The following is a 19,396-nucleotide window of genomic DNA, read 5'->3' as shown; positions in this document are numbered from 1 at the left end:
CAACGACAATAAAATATACATGTCACATTAAACACATGTAATTTACGAACTGGTCCAACCTTGACTAAGACCCTCGGAGATGAGGGCGCACTTCACCGTCGAAATCACTTGGGACGAGTATTTTTAAATCGACACTTTCACTTTTTAACCTAATATTTCTGCAACAATTTCAACTTTCACTACTCCTCTGTTTATTACCGTTTATTAAGTTTCTGGCATGTCAAAAATGATTTCAGAGAAAGAAATGGTGTTACCCCTACTTTTCAAACATAGAGTTTTTTGGGGAGATCAAACCTGTAAATGTGTTGAGTTCTTAAAAAAAATATTTACATATACATGTAACTCGTCGGATTCCTGCTTACTTAGATAAAAGACTACATTTCTGTCTTAGATTCTTGACAAGAAATATAATTTTAAATAAAGATAAATAATTTGATAAATCAAAAAACTTCACGGCTTCCAACTACAAGGTATACACATTTTAGGAATGATGCGCTGCTTGTAAGCAAGAGGAGTAAACTTCAAATTTTGTAATAATATATTTCATTTTACCGTGAGATTTAAAGACCACGTACGATAAGTTCAAATACATATGTTTCCCTAAATGCACTGGAGAACAAAACGCGTCATTGATCGAAGTTGGCAACATAGCGCCATCAACGGATGAGAGAAGAAAAAATCTTTGAAATATTCACTGAGCGAGCGAAGTGATAACGATGAATGGTGGTTTCATTTCAGAGACTACCGCACTTGTCGAGTTGTCGGTTTCTAGCAGCGGTACCGGGCATCCCAGACATGTCGGCCCTGTCTATAAATCAGAAGTTGTTCTGCCTGGATTTCTGAGAATCCATTTTACCCGAGATTTAAAAAAAAATTACGTTATAAACAAAGCTATTAGATACGGAGTGTAAGTTTTAGATAATAGCACAAACTGTGAGAAGGGTTATGCGCACGCCACATTGGGTCGTATCTGGGAGCTCTCAAATAGGACTTCACGAATACGACCTACTTTACATATTACCCATATTGCATTATACAAAATGGCTGGTAGGTTAGTTGTTAGTTTTTTTCGGTTTCTTCGCAGTGTGTACTCGATGTTTTGCGTTTACCAGTAATCGTACGTTTTCCTGACGCAGTATTTGAACCAATATCGCCTCGCGAGATAGCGATTCAGTTTGCATGTTTATTCATGTTTATGAACGTAGGATTTATTGACATTTATTGGAATATTTATTGGCATCGGACTCGTTGCGTTGACCCGAATCTTCGACAGCTTGTTAAACGGAAGAATAACAAATAGATTTCCATACTCTTCAGGAGTAAAACAGAGCTGTAACTTAAGCCCAACATTATTTAATCGTTTTTATTTTATAAATGCTCTCCAGACATTTTTGCTATGAACACTTGTGACCCTCCAACCAGTCGGAGCCCAGGAACTTTGATCAACTGTACGCAATCCCTATGAGCGAGCGGGGGGGGGGGGGGTTATCGGCTGGTATCTAGTTTAAGAAATAAGGGATGAAGGCTCCAGCCAGCTCATATTTTTTAAACTCGAAAAAACAGTCAAACGGAATGAAAAAATAAAATCTAAAAAAAAATACCAGCTTGAAGAATATTGGTTGCTGTTTCAAATTTGATCATAGTTCCTGTGCTCCAACACGGGGGGGTGGGGGGGTGGGGGGTGGCTCCTTTTACCAAAACCACCACCCCATACCACTCCTAGCCCAATTTAATTGCGTATGTCCCTTCTAAGGACGCCTATAGTTATCTAGAGGGGGTATAGGGAAGAAGGCTTATTACTGAAACAAACGTACACTAGTACAAGTTCGTACTAAAACAAACACTCAATTCTGTCTCAAACCTCAAAATAAACATAGCTCTAAACCTATTTGATAAATTGATAGCACCCATCATTAGCTATGGGTGTGAAGTATGGGGAGAGGAAGTCACTAAAAATAGCGATATTATTGAAACTGTTAACTATTCTTTCTTCTGATTACCCCTGAGGGTTAAAAAGAATGCTACTAAGCTTGCAATCTTAAGGGAATTGGGAAGATACCCTCTTGCCATAAAAATTATCACACAAATAATTAAATTCTGGCTCAGATCAAAACTTCCATAGACGCCCAAGTTAATAAAAAGCACCTTTGATGAGGTCAATACAGTAAAAACTAGGTAGACAAGAAATGTCGACAAAATAATCAGTGACAACAATCTTGATAAGGCAATAAAACAACAAATAAAAAAAAGAAACCACACCAAACCAAGACTATCTCTGCTTTACTGAAAGAAAATTATAAAATAAAATGGAAAGAAGCTCTATTTGATGACAACAGAGCAAATGGTGGAACAAACAAATTGGAAAATTATAGAACATTCAAAACACAGTTTAAAATGGAAAAATGTTTAATAACAATGAGTAATATTAAACTGAGACACTCCCTATGCCAGTTCAGAATTTCTGATCACAAACTTCATATTGAAACTGGCAGGCATTGCAGAACTCCAAGGAATGAAAGGGTCTGTAAACACTGTGCTAAAAAGCAGATTGAAGATGAGATACATTTCCTTATGGACTGCAGTCTGTACAATACACACAGATTTGAATTATTCAAGTACTGTAAGGAAATTATACAAAATTTTAGGAAGTTAAATGAACTAGAAAAATTCAATGCAATCATGAAATATTGTTCAGGAATAAGAACTGCACAATACATACAAAAATGTATGCAAATGAGATGTGAGCAGCTCCACCAAAATTAAAAATATTCTTTCCACCATAATTATGACTCTAATGTGATTTTAATGTGATTTTGTTACCTCTTAATAATATTAGCTAGTGTATTGTATTGTACCGTATAAGTTTATTATGATCTTTTGCGTGTTTGTAATATTATTTAGCTTTATTTAGCATTCTGTGTAGTTGATTAACATTACTGTATCTTAGTGTAGTTTATTTTATTTTATCTTATCTATTTTTATTGTTATATGACCATAGAACAACTCACTGTAGTTCGTTTTAGTGTTGAATAAATAAATTATTTGACAAATTAATTTATTTTTTAATTCAGCTAATCCTTGTTTGAGGTAGTGATGTCTGGGGACATTGAAGTATGTACTGTTCCAATGTACTATTTAACATCTAGTATGTTAGCTTGTAGCATTTAACTGGTACAATTGTATAAAACCAGTTTAATTCCTCTCCAGGAATTTGACATGTTTCAATAAATGTAAGGTTATCCTGATATTACTTGTTCTAGACCTGAGTGTTTTTGGGTAATTTTTTTTTTTAAGATTGGGGAACACAGCATTAAAGAACTGGGTAATATTCTTTCCACATTAGATGTAAACAAATTTCACTGGCTAACTCAGGTGACTGTGTATTATTGTTGTCGTTAAAACAATACTTCATACCTTTGTAATTTTTAAACATTATTATCTTGGTATAGTAGTGGTTTATACCCCGGTATAAGGAGCAGTATAAATTTGATGTCTTAGAACATAACATGTTTCTGTTTTAGCATGTTTGGTCTTATATTGCTTCAGTGATCAAAACATTCAATCCCATTCCTATACACAAGACAGAACCTATATTTCAAAACTGTGATTGGAATAAACATCTTTCATGATGTTGAATAGTTCCTTAAAATAAAAGAAAGACAGTGATTGGTGTGCTTACTACAGGCTAATTACTGCAATGTATTTTACAACAACTTTCTTTTGGTAACCATCAGGTGCTACAATTTTTTTCTCAATAATGATCAATGTATGTTTCTAATTTGTGTTTATTGAAAATCAAATTATTTTACTAATAGATGTCATCTCTATTACTTATAATAAATAAAATGTGGCTAATGATTTTTATCAAATTTACCGCTGCATGTACATAAATCAGATTAAATTATTACCAGTAGCTGATTTGGATGGCTGATAGACAGTATGAACCTAATAAAATGGTCCATGATTTAACAGTAGAATGTATAGTTTCCTTTCTCAAACAAGTGAATTTTTAACCTAGTGAATATTTCTATTTAGTATCCACTGGAATTCAAACCAGTGAATGTTTTTTTAAATACACAGTGCCCTTTATGGGTTGCTTGGAGAAAGATACAAAATAATGTGAACTACCCCCGGTAATTGAAATTGAAGATTGCATAGCAATTGTTAGTTTTATAGAAGTTCAAGAAAGATTAATGTCTGATAATTGTAAATGTAGTTCCACCTTGTTCAAATTCTACCATTTAAAATCATGAAGTGAAGAATATCATTTTTCAGGCATGCCTTAATATATTGTGTGCACCATAGTTTTGGAATCAGCTGTCCTGAAAATTCATTTATTTAATATTTTAATCATTCATATTGTGAAAGGTGCAGCATTTGAATATTGCATAATATTGCATATATAAATACAATACTGTATCTTATTGTTCACATTTGTCCAGCCATCCCTTTGTGCTAGGCAGCATTATTCAATTTTTGAGACTAATTGAATCCCACATCCCAAATGCCTGGGTTGAGATTTCTCATGGAAGGAATATTGTTTTGAAATAGAAAAGTGATTGTGTTTACAAATCATTAACATACCATTGTAGCTATATAAGGGGATTATTAGGTTTGGGCCAATTGATATTTAAGGTAGAGATGCAGTTTACCAGACAGGTATTTTAATTAGTTAATTAGGCAACCAAGATGACCTCCCTTGTCCACATAACTATATATTTTTAGAAAGCTTATTGTATGAATTTTAAAATTTTGTAAGTATTTTTTTTATGGACATTGTAGTTTGAAATATGCACAAAAATGTTTTTTTTTGGTCAAAAGTGATTTAAAACAAATTCGCTTCTAAACCATGTCTCTGTTTCCTGTCAAAATTGGTTTACGGGTACATCTATTTACTATGAAGAAAGTTTTGTCTTGAAAACTGTCTACCTGGGCAGCAGCTCAAATTTCACTAATTCAAGTTTATGCATAAATTAACACCCAGGCTAGTTGTCTGTACGATTGTTGTAACACTGTTCAACCAAAAACAATGCCCCTACGGCGTTTTGAGGATAAACACATTGTCAATCATTTGTGAAAATTTCAAAACAAAAGGTCAAAGCGTAAAGTTTATAAGAGACAATTGCTAATTTGCATATTTTATAGTTAAGTAAAAATATATGCTGATTTACATTGCTATTGGATTTAACAGAGTTCCACTATAAAATGCTCGGCACCATCTAAAAAAAAATTGTTATATATATATATCTGTCAGATTTGTTAAATTCGTGTAAAAATATGGAAATTTAGATTTTAAGTGAATATTTTTGTCATTTTTGGTAAAAAATGTTATTTTCGACAACTAGTTCGAAACCATAAGTCCAAATGCTTTCATATTTCCAGCAATGATACGTTGGATGGTCAGATTTGTTAAACTGGTGTCAAAATAAGCAAATTTGGATTTTTAGTGAACATTTTTCTCATTTTTGGTAAAAAATGTTATTTTTGACAACTGGTTCAAAACCGTAAGCCCTATTTACAGAGAGCTTTCAACTAAATATAAAACATAATACAGCTTTAAAGTATACTTTGAATATGTAATAGCACAAGTGAGTTAAGTAACTGGTATTTTTGATGAAAAATGCGATGATTATTCTGCTTATATCAGGTCCCTTAAATTGCACACATAATAATTTGGACGGTCATTATAAATAGAACATTGATACTGTCATTAGAAACAACTTTTAGATCTTCTCAGCTTATTTCAGAAGCCACCACATATATGGCACAACAATTGATCTTGCATTCAGCAATGTCTTATGTAAAACTGGAGTACATTTGTAATTGACTCTTTTATATCTGATCATAAGATTATTACTGCACAGATTTATTGAACATTTGTTCTTGGGTGTAACAAAACAATTACATATATGTACAACGTATCAGGAAAGATAACATTTCAAAAACATGACCACAATTTTCAAACAAAAACATATTTTTTTTTTCTCGACCATTTCTCAGGTTTTTGCACATCCATGATTTCTTAAGTTTAGCCTCAATGATGTTTGTCCAATGAAATGCACTATCCTTATGAACACTATAAAAGTTCATAATTGCAACTGCAAGAAACTGCAACTGCAATGTTTTCTAAATGACTGACTATGAATATTACAACCACAATGCCACGTCACTGATTCTTGTTCCATGATAATGAAGACAGCGGACCTATTTTGACCGTCAGGTCGCTTGGTTTTCAGTAGATTAATGATTTATTTCACAGCACAAATCATCACTGTGTACATGGTATGCTATCAAATCACATATGCAATCTATAAACGACAACCATTACAAGTTCTGAATATTAGGGTAACATCCATGTGAAATATAGGAATCTGAGTCTTTGATTTGCACAGAAGATCTGAAGTTTGTGGACTCCTAGTGATACGTCACTCAAAATAGGGAATACTATATAATAGCTTGTGTTGCATGCTCGTTGAATTATGTTTCTTTATTATTTTACCTTTTGATCTTAAAAATTATATTATGTTGTTCCTGATAATAAAATCAACGAAGATCCCATAAATTTGCATGCACAAAGTTTCTTAAAAGTGGGAATAAATATAACCACAGTTTGGCAGTGCCATATTTACAATTAAATAATTGTATTTAATGTATTCATGGTCATTAAAGCGTTGCTGCGCATTCCCTGTAAACAAATGTGTATTTTCCACATATTGTGTATGTCATGAGTTCCATATTGATTAGGACAAGTAGTAGTTTGACCAATCATTTTCATAAACAGATTAAACAGCAAATACAGTGTTTATGTTAGCAACATATTTCTTAAGAACATTTCCCATCATTTCCAATGCTACTACCAGTACTGCAGAATTTACAGTTGATGGAAAATGTTACTGATATTAAAATATACAATCAATACAGTTTTTCTCTATTGGTGCATTAAAATTGTTGTTCTCTATTTCTTTTCTCTAATTTTTTTGGAGTATAAAGAAAACTGGTATTTTTTTTTTTACAAAATTGACCATCACATTAAATGTTTGCAGTTTTCCCCATAGACAACCATGTAAACTGAAAAAGGGTGTATAGTAATGAAACATTTTATTTAGCCATTTCTGAATACAGTCTTGAAAATGTATTGGTCACCCTTAATTTCTGTGCAAATGAATTTATTCACTGATTTCACCTCAAATTTGGTTGTTTTCCAGACTTTTACAAAATTGTTATATAGGCTTGTACATATGACTTACATATGAACATCCATTTGTGATACAGACTTATTTAACATGGACAAACAGTGGCAATTTTAGTGCTAAAAATACATCAAAATTCCCTGTTTTGGCCATTTCAGAAACAGATCTTGGTAATGCATAGACTGATTACATTCAAACTTGGTACAATGAAAACGAATGGGACCTTGATGCACGAGACATGCAGATATAATTAAAAATGGCTTACTGGTGGCCATTTTGTTTTACCAAATACAGTTCCAGGAAACACTGGAATGGTCAAGTTCAAACTTTATACAAACACCATACAACATGTGCTACTACTTGATTCAAGATTTAGTACTAAAAATGCATTAAACTTATTTAAATTGGCCTTTCTGAACTAATATTGAACCTTGATGCGCGTCCTTTCCTTTTGATTTAACAAATATAATTCTGGTTCCATATCTTGAAAGTACTTGGATAGTTAACCTGAAACTTTAAACATGCACACAACTCGGGATGCATATTTTTTATTCATATTTGTTTTTGATTTGTTTTTTATTTTTAGAATAGTGTGTTTTCTTTTTTGTTTTTTTTTAAATTATAGTTTTTAAATTTCTTTTTGTAAGACCCTTTTTATTCTTCCCTGAGGATTTTATGCATCTAATAAATATTATTAAGATGACTGCAGAAGGCCCCATCTTGGATGGATTTTGTTTTTTATGCAATGACTTAAACTTCATAACCAATGAGGACTGTATAACTTGTTAATAGTATTTTTGGGCAGGCAATACAGTAAAACTTGGGTTTTATCTATTTATAGCAGTTTAATTGTACCACAATAAGTCAAAGGTGACATTGTACACTCTTTGCCCAAAAACAATGTTTCTGGCCAAATTATTTTTTCAAAATTGATGCATTTCTTTACTACCATGGCCAACTACAAAAAAAAACATTTGACATGTAATCTTTGAGTGATGTGCATGGTGATCTGAAACATTATTTTGTTTTGTTGAGCTTTAACTATATATAAATCTTAAAAAACATGGCTAAGAAAACAGAAATTCTGTGGAACCACAGATAAATCATCCTTGTATATATCATGTGTGTTTGACATTCTGAGTGCATGCTTTTCTAGTTTGTATGTTACATTAGTATAGGAAAATGCAGAAAGTATTTAGTGTCCCTTGATGCCCTATTTTCACAGGTTCGTACAGAGTCCTGTCAGGAGCACTAGTCACACAGTGTTATAATGAAGACATTGCACACTAGACCTGATTAACCTATTTAACAAGTTTATAATTCCATAGTTTGTAATAAAATGTTGAGATGACGATGACATAAGTATCCACCACATTCCTGTATATTACTTACATGCACTGTAGGCAACTTTAATACAATTATGAGGGTATTAGTGACAACTGATTTTCATGGATGTCAGTTCAAATTTAAATAGCTAATTATTGCTACTGCAGAACTGACACTTGCCATATTAGTCATCTAGAAGGCAGCACATTTACAGTTTTCAATTTTTTTGGAAAATTATCTTTACCTACTTAAGATACTTGATGAAATTTGTGGTGCAAATTTTCACTGGCCCTTTAAATTAGTTGCTCATAATTGTGGATGTACAGTTATTTATATTTTGTGGACACAAATCTCAATTGTCAGTTTTGCGCCTAAAATGTCACACAAATCATATGGACATTCAGAACCAAGTTTATTTAGTATGGAATAACACTGCAACCATTTACAATTATTATAAAACAAATTGTGTTTTATTAGAGAACCTATATAATATAACTGAGGATGCTGATAAAGAATGCCATATTTTTTCCTTTATATTCTTTAGAACAAGCTGTATGGAAACCAACATTACTGCACTGTATACTGGATATAATATAAATTAATGCTGGCTAACCTGGAATTATCAACATTGTATAGATGTGGGTGCAACGTCAGGACAGACATTTTGCCAGATTATTTCAGTTTATAATGAAAATATTTTTTTGATAATCATCTTATAAGCTATTTTCATTTGTTAACTTGAGTCTCGAGTCCAGGAAATAATTCCCTTTCCTCGATGGGTTAAATAAAGTGACACTGAAACATTACAATGAAAAGAAATTGTTTCAGATGATATTTAAATGTTTTTCATATTAAAAGTGCTGATAATACCATGAACTAACAAACATTCATTGTCAGCTGGCTACACATGAAGCTCCATGCAATACATAACCCCCAAAATAGCTTACTGCGGAAGCACCCAACACTGTTCTGTACACTGTTCTAATACATTTGGAGTTATTGCTATATACCGGTACTGATAGAAAATTGCGTATTTCTAAAGATGCAATACAGTACAATTTATTAACTCATAACAACCTACTGAAGGAGGTTAAAGGTTACAACAACAACAAAAATTACAGAAAAAAAATTAATCAAATTACAATGGCTAATAGTTTAAAGACAACCAAAAACAGACTAAAAACAGAATAAAAGTTAGTAACGGAAATATATAATAAAGTAAAATAAAACACAAAAAAAAAAAACTATAAACTGAATATAAAAACAAAAACCCAATGAATAGGTGTAAAAAAAAAATAAAATAAAAAGTCAATGACTAAGTACCAGTGGTAGGTGCTGCTGTCTAATAGCAAAGCTGTATTTCAGATATTGTGCCAGAGGAATTGCTAAGTTATTATTTGACATTATTTTTATGAATTTATTTTCAGGTGTGAGATTAGTAAAGTCAGGAATAATCTTTTCAGCTTCATTGTATAAAACGACCCTCTCTTTACTATATACTGGGCATATTATGAGGAAGTGATGTTCATCTTCAATATCATTTTTATTACACAATTTGCAGATTCTGTCGCTACTTTTGATTCTGTTGTGTCTTTCTTTTTCAATTTCTAAACTGTGATTGCTCAGTCTGAATTTAGTTAGGGTACTTTTCAGTTCTTTATTTTTTAGCTTAATTAAGTAGTTTTCCAAAATGAAGTTTGTTTTAAATTTTTTGTAAGTCCTCAGTTTGTTTTTTGTATTAGTGTTTTGTCTGTTATCATCATTAATTGAGTTAATCCAATGCTTTATAAATACATTTTTATTTTATCGTATATCCGTGACATTTGTGACGATTTTAGCTCATTATTGTCAATATCTGATAGTGTTGTATTTGTAGATTTAAATACAGTTATTATTATTATGCGTCTTATATCTACTTCAAACAAAAGTAGCCGCTATTCATGATGAGAACTGGAAAACCAACTGTAACTTGGGTAGCTGGTAAACTGACCTAGCTGATGACAAACCACTATCAAAAAAACTTTCGACCCCATGTAGCCACGTACGGCCGTCAGCTATATGAACTGTACTCCGTCTACAAATGTTCATCTGCCGACACGTTATTGGACTTTCCCACCCACGATGACAACCAATAAATCATGTTTGTGACGTCTGGTCTGATTACACCCAGCAGCACAAGCTCTAAATCAGGGAAATATATTGCAGATTTGTATTTGAACAAATAATCGTGCATGGGCATCCTGTCTTCTAAGCTTTGTGAAAGCATAAGGTATTGAAAGCATTGTGCATATTTACAACTTTCTAGCATTTCACACGTAATGCGCCATATACTGTAAAAGGATCAATTGTTCACCGGGTTTTAATTTGGCCTATTTCGCTGAATGAAAAATGCGCTAAATTAAAACCCAGTGAATATGTAAAATTTAGCATAGAATACATTATCTAAATGACAAAACCGTGAATTTAAAACCCACTTAATATACCTGAAATGGTAAATCAGCGAAATTTAAACCAAGTGAAAATTAGTCATTTTACAGTATGTGTATCGATGTCGCCATGCCAACGTTTCGTTTCGTCCTAGTTGTGATATTTATCTGTAAATGTCAGACCATTGGTCTGAGGTTCATCGCAGACTCTATTTGAAAGGCTGCGGTTGAGGTTTCATGTTGATCCGTCGAAAATGGCAGTTACTTATCACACAACAAAAACTTATTAGTTACGACAATATTTTCTTAACATTTTATGGAAACAATTCGTAGTGTGCATAAACCTTAAAGAAACATAATAGACAAAACAGTAAATTTTAATATTACTTGTTCGTGCTGTTTTACAGCACTGCGAAGGAAAATGAAAGAGTACAACGATTAGCACATATGGCTGGAAGTTACATTTGCTCCGTTGTGTAGACAGGTTTCAACATTTCATCAGATAATACAATTTATATCCAATCATCTAGAACAAACTTTTCTAGAGAACACACGCGCACAAAGATTTTGTGGTCTCGTATTGGGGGGGGGGGTCACAGTAATATAAACAAGGATACATTTTGCCGAGATATCCAAATCAGTCGCTATTATGATTTACAGAGGCGGCGGCACGAAATATCCCATGGAGGGGCGAGATCTGCTCATCACCCCTCGCTTACTAGGAGAACCCAGGGGCATACACTTCCTTGAATTTTGAAATCTAGACCCTCTACAACCTAAGCTATTTCCTTCATTTTGAGGGGCAAATTGTACTGACACAAAAGGTTTCAGCTTGATTTTCGAGTGGCGGCATATTTTACGTGCCCCTGAAGTGGTTCTCGTTTTTAGAATATTAGAAATAAGTATCGGTCTTATTTCTGATCAAGATAGGTATGAATATCGGTAGTATTTTCCCAATTTGGTGTATTTATGGTTCCGTATATGATCGAATATCTCCACCTCAGATTCCGGCCTCATATCCCTAGGTAACTGTTTTATTCGAAATAAACAGTGAGGACAGAAATGGTACTTTGGTATAAATATGGGTATAGATTTTGCCACTATCCAGTTATAAAATTGGCCACACTTTTGAGCACTCAGGGGCACTTCCCTACCCAGCTATGTATCAACTGCCCCCCCCCCCCGCGTGCATGCCCGTGAATGTGGTTATGCAATAGAAAGTAATGTCTACACGTAGGTAGGGTTATTAAAATCGAGAAAACAAAATACGGGTATATTTTTTCCGACATATAAGATAAACGGAAAAGAGGTTACTAATCAATCTTCAAGTTTTACATTTTTGTAATTTCTTCTGTGAATCTCTCCGGCGAACCTACCAGCGAATCTCCGGTAAGGTATACTTAGTAGTACGTGACGTTCAGAATTCCCCCGCCCCTGAATAATCGCGAAGAACAGACTGGCGTGTTAACTGCATAAATATGTATAATTTCCTTCCTGAATACAGAACTTAGTTGATCTAATCGTTAAGGCGTATGATACATTTTGATGTGAGTTAATTTGTAATGAATAGTTCAGCCAAACACTGAATTATATCATGATGGTGGTATGATGAATTATATTTTTTTCAAAATGATATTTCTGGATTTCATAGAAGTATATTTTCATTTTTTGGCCGGCTAATGTTGGATGTGCAAACCTCATTCGGGAACATGTATATTCGGTGTTTAGAATAAAGATGGGCAAAATGCTAACAGGGCAATCGTTTCTATTGATGTGTTGAAATTACGCCAATAGGGTATGCTTTTGATGTTTTTGTTAATTGAATGTTTTTGTTGTTGTTGTTGTTGTTGTTTTTAAAAAAAATGTGTACGTATTTGAAATTTATTTAAAAAGCTGAAGAACCCTTGTATCATCAGAGGGACTGTGCATCATCATAAGAATAGCGGATTTTGCAAGGAATAATGTTTACTTGCTCTCTTGACTGAACACTTAAAACCCAGAGTAAAGAATAAACTTTATAAAATAGTCGGATGGTTGAGGTGATCTACTAGTATCACATGGATATGTGTAGTTGTAGTCGGATGGTTGAGGTGATCTACTAGTATCACATGGATATGTGTAGTTGTAGTCGGATGGTTGAGGTGATCTACTAGTATCACATGGATATGTGTAGTTGTAGTTGGATGGTTAAGGTTATATACTAGTATCACATGGATATGTGTAGTTGTAGTCGGATGGTTGAGGTGATCTACTAGTATCACATGGATATGTGTAGTATAGTCAGATGGTTGAGGTGATCTACTAGTATCACATGTATATGTGTAGTTGTAGTCGGATGGTTGAGGTGATCTACTAGTATCACATGGATATGTGTAGTTGTAGTCGGATGGTTGGGTGATATACTAGTATCACATGGATATGTGTAGTTGTAGTTGGATGGTTGAGGTGATCTACTAGTATCACATGTATATGTGTAGTTGTAGTTGGATGGTTGAGGTGATATACTAGTATCACATGTATATGTGTAGTTGTAGTCGGATGGTTGAGGTGATATACTAGTATCACATGGATATGTGTAGTTGTAGTTGGATGGTTGAGATCATATACTAGTATCACATGGATATGTGTAGTTGTAGTTGGATGGTTGAGATCATATACTAATATCACATGGATATGTGTAGTTGTAGTCGGATGGTTGAGATCATATACTAGTATCACATGGATATGTGTAGTTGTAGTTGGATGGTTGAGATCATATACTAGTATCACATGGATATGTGTAGTATAGTCAGATGGTTGAGGTGATATACTAGTATCACATGTATATGTGTAGTTGTAGTTGGATGGTTGAGGTGATATACTAGTATCACATGGATATGTGTAGTTGTAGTCAGATGGTTGAGATCATATACTAGTATCACATGTATATGTGTAGTTGTAGTCGGAAGGTTGAGACGATATACTAGTATCACATGGATATGTGTAGTCGTAGTCGGATGGTTGAGGTGATATACTAGTATCACGTGGATATGTGTAGTTGTAGTCGGATGGTTGAGTGATATACTGGTATCACATGAATATGTGTAGTTGTAGTTGGATGGTTGAGGTGATATACTAGTATCACGTGGATATGTGTAGTTGTAGTCGGATGGTTGAGTGATATACTGGTATCACATGAATATGTGTAGTTGTAGTCGGATGGTTGAGGTGAAATACTAGTATCACGTGGATATGTGTAGTTGTAGTTGGATGGTTGAGGTGATATACTAGTATCACGTGGATATGTGTAGTTGTAGTCGGATGGTTGAGGTGATATACTGGTATCACATGAATATGTGTAGTTGTAGTCGGATGGTTGAGGTGATATACTGGTATCACATGAATATGTGTAGTTGTAGTCGGATGGTTGAGGTGATATACTGGTATCACATGAATATGTGTAGTTGTAGTCGAATGGTTGAGGTGATATACTGGTATCACATGAATATGTGTAGTTGTAGTTGGATGGTTGAGGTGATATACTAGTATCACATGTATATGTGTAGTTGTAGTTGGATGATTGAGGTGATATACTAGTATCACATGGATATGTATAGTGTAGTCGGATGGTTGAGGTGATATACTAGTATCACATGTATATGTGTAGTTGTAGTCGGATGGTTGAGGTGATATACTAGTATCACATGGATATGTGTAGTTGTAGTTGGATGGTTGAGATCATATACTAGTATCACATGGATATGTATAGTGTAGTCGGATGGTTGGGTCATATACTAGTATCACATGGATATGTATAGTGTAGTCGGATGGTTGGGTCATATACTAGTATCACATGGATATGTGTATTATATGTACATATCGGATATTTTGTCTTTTACGCCTTGATGAGTCTGTCACAGGGTTCACAAAGAATCATGTGTAACTGCCCCTTAAAAGAAAAATAACATTGCAAACTCCGAGGTTAGTATTAAAGCCAATCGGCGAATTTTGCCTTGGCTTATTGCCAGTAGCCCATATTCTCGAAACCGTGGCGAAATGAAACATTAAGCTCAGTGGTTAGTTTACGCATCTTTTAAATGTGTTTTGATTCACAGTGCATTCGGCAATCGACTGCAAGTCAGTTATGTGAATATGAATTGCATTCACTGGCAGCCGTACTAATGAACAAGTTGAAATCGCATTTAACGGTAGAAATATGATAATTCTTAAAACATCTACATTTCTATGAAAGGCCTCAGTACTCTATATTGTTTTAATTTGTATGTAGCTGTTGTTGTATTTTCTGATTTAGTAGTAAGTGCAATATATATTTCATTAAATGAGTGAAACAAAGACGTGGAATTCATCACCTAAACTGAGTATAATAATTTGTCAAAATAGCAATAGAAAATAATATTTCTTTGGCATTACCCAATCTCATTTAATATACTTATTAGACAACAGAAAGACAGACAATATGCAGGGTTACATCCTTAAATGACGATTCACCGTGAATGGAAGGGGTTCACTGCCAAGTTGAAGCTCCTTGTGTTGGTGAGGTATAGGTACATTCTGCGCTACGGAGTTCTCATTTCAAACTGTTTAAGCCCTCTTTTCAGTGTAATGTAGAACTATGTCTTATTATGACAACACATCTTCATCAAAATGTCGAAATTTGAATATCCATTTTAGTACAATTTACCCAAAATGGAGCCTGAGTTTTAAGACCTTTTCTAATATAAATAAGAAGTGGAGTTTAGAACACCTATTAAAACATACCATCTTACATATTTCGACATTGAGTTTGCAAATAAATAATTTAATTTATAATTTATTTTTTTATTTTATTTTACTAACATTTTATTTTTATCTCTTATGTATTGTATGTATTTATGTTCCTTACCATACAAAAACCCTCTGAAGGTTTTTTAGTAGTGTAATAAAGTTATTATTATTAATAAAACATTCGCTTGAATGGTATCATCACACTGCTGTCATTTGAAATAAAATTTGCACTCTGAGAGAATTTATAAAGCGTTATTAGTGTACTGGAAAATGCCATTCTCTGTAATAGCACGGACTGTGACAAAACGTGAAACCGTGAGTTCTATATAAGTTTGTTGAACGTAAATAATTCCATTACAGCATTAAAACATGAAACTTAGTGCTGATGGTCAATTCAAATAATGGGTCAAATATTTTTTTAGTCTATGAAGACGAATCATGTATATTTTATGTAATAGATTGAGAGTTTCCTGTCACCCAGATTATTTGGAAATCTGTTTTTCAAAGCTAAATTTAGATAGCACCGCAGTTCTATTCAACCCACACATTTATAATTATAAGCAAACGCTGTTTTATTTTAGAATTATCTTGCGAGCATCATTGTTTGTTGTCATCAGAGTACTTCGCTAGGACCTACAGGACTCTATAGTAAACGTGTCGCTCTCCATGACCAACTTCTACAAAGTACCGAAAAATCTAATTGTTGAAAACATCACTACCGGTAAGTTGAAGATTATGAACTGGAACTCGAAGGCCTCAAAACACATTCTGTGCCCAGGAATATAACGGCACACGGCGTTTGAATCAGTCACAGTACCGACCGTTACATCGCGAGTCAGCGAATAGTAGCACCGCAAACCAAGGGTCATTCAATAACCAAACATTCCCTTGCTCCCTTGCTCTGTCCGACTGTGTGCGACCCGAGTCCACGTCGCGAGCTCAGTTTCTATTTACGAAATACCAAATATATTGATACTAATGGGCCCGGCAACGTTAAATTATAATGTGCCACAACGCCATTGAACAATCAATACGTCACTTCCTGAGTCCTATTCGTGAGGTCGTATCTGTGAGGTTCTATTCGTGAGGTATATAGCGTGCGCATACATCAATTGCAAACTGTGCGCATGCGTCGGGTCGGGGGAGGCAAAATTTCACTTCATGTTATTTATTAAATATGGCAAATAAGTCTTCTAATATAATGATTGTTTACCTGTCGAACCATTGAAATATATCACGAGTAAGGGATGTTATGTTCACTGGGATCAAAGGAACCTCAAACTTTCCCTGTTTCCACCATGCCCCTTCCCGAACATTGTTTAACTCATAGCGCCCCCAGTGGCGAAAGGCCCAAGGCCAATGAACGAAACAATGTGTAATATATATCGTAAGCGGCGCTGTTGTAATTTCACGGTTCACAGTGCCACCAAAGCGTTCGGAATTGCCGCATCGTATGTGAGTATTGGACAACTTCTACTTTCTTTTTTTCCTTTTCAACTGTACTTTTAAAACATTTACACACAACTGTAAGTTACCGCACATGTTACTCCTGGCGCTCTCGTCGCTCCGTCTTCGATGCCGCGCTAAAACCTTCTTTTTTTAAAGAAAAATTGTCCCATTGGAATACCAAGAGAGTCCGCGGCAACTTCAATAATTCACAGTCGCCTAATTTGCTCAGGTGCGGGAGTGAGTAACATCGCTCCCGGCAATTTTGAATTCGTGGGACGGGTAAAAGTGATGAAATCTCAGATTGTTAATGACAGTATAGAAGTAGTTTGCGTTTACACTTTACGAAGATAACCACAAACAACATTACGACCGGGCACAAGTGTTAAAATCCACCACGGGTATTTTACAGGTAGTGGTCTTATTTATTTTGTTCAACATACATATATACAAATGTATATATATTGATATATATACTATAACTCCCCGTTATCCGAATCGCTCGATCCCCGCGCTGACTTTATTATACCTACATCCGTGTTGAAATACAGTTGTATTTCTCGTTCATCCATGTGCATATTTTCAAGTGCCGGTTTTACTCGCAAAGGACGCGTATATACCCGTCCACTATTTGAATTCCATGAATACGAAATTTTCAATCGCATATGAAACCGGTGAACTTAGAGGACGGGTCGACGGCGCTCCATTTTCTGTCGTCTCCCCAAACACCGAAGTATATGTGTTTAACTTTGCTTTCTGATTAACCTATCGTTAAATGTCATGCCTTGCCCCCACCCAGTTTATGTACACTGCGGGGAAGTTGTCCGATAGTAATTCACACTACGATGCCCCCATGGGGAGATCTGATTCGACACCGAACAGTGGATAAATCACAACTGCGCACAAGCTTCGTCGCATCCACGTTCACGTACGCGATTCCGAAGAAGACCTATCCTGTGGTTTTATATGCGCATGTCTTCCCTGAATCGTTTTATTTTAATTTTTAATCATTTTCGATATATCAGGTGATACCTGTTTAAGATTCGAGAAATGTATAGTACCAGTCAACGACGAGTAAAGTTTAGCCAAAAGGCATGAGATGAATTTATTTTTAAAATAAATTTGACTGGTAAATAGATGAGGCGTGCCGTGATGCGAGAATGCCATGGGTCACTCGGACTCGTGGACTGTTTTCGAAAAAGAATGCGCTTTCAGGGATGATGCAGTTCATCTCCGAATCTTCATCCAACTACAAATAACAGGGAATATTTTACGTCGTTTTTTTTAATAAATATATCGCGTGGTTTCCGTTCACGTATAGCGTTTTTTCGGCTAGTCACTATACCATAAACCGCCTACTACAACGGCCGTGGTACTGGTCCAGTTTAATACGCAAAATGTCTAATACAGATCCGCACGATTGCATTTGGCAATGATCAACGTTCATGGACGCTGTGAACGCATAATGTTATCGATGAATTCGTAATATATCGATGCACTCATCCATGATGACCAAATCTCGTCTCCAAGTAACACACTCTAGCACCATCGTTTTCACTTTCAAAATTCCCTAATATAGTACAGTGGTTGGTTGGTTTGAGTACGGTTACGACTACATCAATCCGTATCCATTACAATCTATGCCAATTCGAAATGAACTTTTATATTCATAAATAACACCCATTCTCATGTTACAATCAGGCAATATTTCATACAAAATACGATGTCAACTATCGCGGTCACAAATGAGAAGACGATATTATTTTACCTATACATACAGTATACATACACTATTTGTATATACGGATATCGACTGGCTCCTTTAAACGTTGCAAAGTAAATACAATTGTTGTTACCATACCCACAATTTGACGCGATCTGTGATTTTTTTTTATTTTCTACTACCCATTATTTTACGATAAATCACTTATATTATTTGTACACCTTGGGACACTCATATATACAGTATCCCTCTTGTTCTATATCGATCCTGGTTAAAATATGGTTGTCTTGTCTTCGCTAGTATGAGTTAATTCTGTCCGGCGTGTCGATACTTCTGCGGCGCCTAGACCACGCTGGTATGTGTATATACTCAACTGTATTTTTAATAGTAACAAAATAGCTCGGGCGCGTGTTGCATATGAAAGGAATACAGATTTAAAGATCTGTTATGTCCCGTATTTTGTATAAAAAAATGAAATAAAATTGTTCGATTAATTTGTCCAAAACCTACTCACCGGAGCT

The sequence above is a fragment of the Saccoglossus kowalevskii genome, chromosome 2 (assembly GCF_978046115.1).
Source record: "Saccoglossus kowalevskii chromosome 2, keSacKowa6.1, whole genome shotgun sequence".
NCBI classification, from domain to species: domain Eukaryota; kingdom Metazoa; phylum Hemichordata; class Enteropneusta; family Harrimaniidae; genus Saccoglossus; species Saccoglossus kowalevskii.
Note: the sequence above shows the minus strand (reverse complement) of the source record.